Consider the following 2,195-nt stretch of genomic DNA (forward strand, 5'->3'; position numbering starts at 1 on the left):
TGCGGGAGGTTTATTGCATTTGACTATTCCTGTTTGGAAAGAGTCCAGGTTGACCGTCAGAGCCAGGGCTGAGTCTGATGGGTTGACAGATAGGGGAAGAAAGGTCCTTGCACTGTAAACTGAGCAAGGAGTAACCGACGAAATTTGATAGGAAGTTATGAAGGTAACAGAAGAGAGAGCCTCAGCGCTGTCGTTCTGACGGGGCTGGTTGTTGCGGAGCTCCAGGTTAACTTCTACAGCACAGAGGGCCTGGTGAGACATTTGTGTATGGAGGTGAACAGGTCCCCATGACATGGTGCCACGGAGGAGCACTCCTTCGTCTTCTGGAGAGTCTCGGGATAAACATTTCCTGCAGGAATTGTCCTCAGCATGCTGCCGGACAAGCAAACCCATTGCTGGGCCCCTAAGGCTTGAAGGTTTATGCTTTGCTCCATTCTCATTTCCTTTAATACACCGTTATCATATACACTCAACAATGTTTAACTCGGGATTCTTCAAATGCTGTGCGATCCACGTGCAATTGCTTTATTTCAGAACATGTTATATTCCATAATTGCTTTAGCAGAGACACAGACCAATAAACATAGGTACTTTATCTCCCATGCACTTCTTTTTTACTGTGCTTGTGATCACAAGCAATTTGCAGTTTTGCATTTATACCAGTGGCAATTTTGCATGGTGCTTGGGAACCCGCCTTAAATGAACCGATTGCAATTAAAGTTCAAGTTAGCGCAGACTGCCCAAACTTCTCATCGAGGCTTTTTCACCAGCGAAGTAACTCTTCAAATTATTAAAGCCGGTGTACATTCAGAATTTTCCATTTCTTGACGTGGTCATAAAAAGTCAAATTACTAGATTTGATAGCTAGGCAAAACTACGCTAGTTCAGGCATTAAAATGGGAAAAGATAATCTGAACAGAACCCAGAAAAAATTCTAGTAGTTTTAATTCAATTTGAGTTGTTTTTTGTTGTGTTCTCAAAAATATGCAAAAGCTAACATCTCAGAAAAGTGCTTTATTTAATTTAATTTCCTTTAATTTCTTTTGTATTATTCTTTCTGTTCTTGGTTGATAAAAGAAGAGCTAGCCTTGCTGTCCAGCTGCTGCGCATCATTAGGGTAGCACAAAGGTAGCAGTGAATTTAGCCTAATCTATTGACGGACCTGCCAGTGCACCGGGGGCCATCGCATTCTCTCTTCACAATCTTCTTTTTCTCTTTCCATCATGTTGTTTTACTAGATGAAGTCCACTCGCCATCTGGCCCTTCGTGACTGATTGGAAGCCTGACTCGTTTGTGGGATGCTCTCCGTGAACCGCAGTGTGGCAAGCCTTACCGACGCCATGCTGTTAACTTGGAAAGCAGGCTGGGAATGGTGGGTACCAAACAGAATTTTGGGCTCACAGTACATACCCATGGAGGGTGGCTCTTTTTTGCTGACTGTGTAGTCATATTTGAGCAGCAGTTAAATACTCCATTTATTTATACTCCCTTTCTGTTGGTATCATTTTTGTGAAAGTCATGCTCTATGCTCATAGGTACTGTTCGTTGCCATTCTTTGTATCAAATGAGAGGTTTGCATTTTGCTTGTTTTGACATTCCCCTTGCCTTTCATCTTGATCCATGGTAATATTATTTTTGGAGTAGCTTTTCATTGGTTATTTCTACTTTCTGTAGGGGGGGTGGGGGTGGTGAAGGGGCCATTACACAGGTTTTATTTTTGGTTTCATGTTTCTTAAGTAAACAGTTTTTTAATGCTGATAGTCTTGCACAAGTCATGAAGCAGATTGTTCATGGCCTGGACTGTTGCAGAGGGGAGGTGCCTGGTCCAAAAACGAGCCCAAGAGCAGCAGTAAGTGCATCAGGAGTGTCTTCAGATGGATCCCAGCACACACCTAGAGGAAACAAAATCTAAGAGTATGAAAAAAAAAAAAAACCAAAAACTAGAAGATCCTTGAAATCCGATTATGAAAGCAACAGACTAGCAAAAAGTGGAGGGTGTCTAAAGAGTCCTGATGATAAAGACCTTAAAAACAGTTTCGAGGGAGAGTAAATGAATCCAAGTCTTAATTGCCCCAGTCCCGTCCTCTTGCCCGCCCCTGCCCGCTCCCGTGCCGGCCGAAGCCCTGGGCGTGCGGCCCCAGCGCGGGCAGCCGAGCTGACTGAAAACTGAGCCAGGCAATAAACGTTTGTGCTCC

This window comes from Pygoscelis adeliae, unplaced genomic scaffold, assembly GCF_000699105.1.
Source record: "Pygoscelis adeliae isolate BGI_AS28 unplaced genomic scaffold, ASM69910v1 Scaffold166, whole genome shotgun sequence".
In the NCBI taxonomy this organism is placed as follows: Eukaryota; Metazoa; Chordata; class Aves; order Sphenisciformes; family Spheniscidae; genus Pygoscelis; species Pygoscelis adeliae.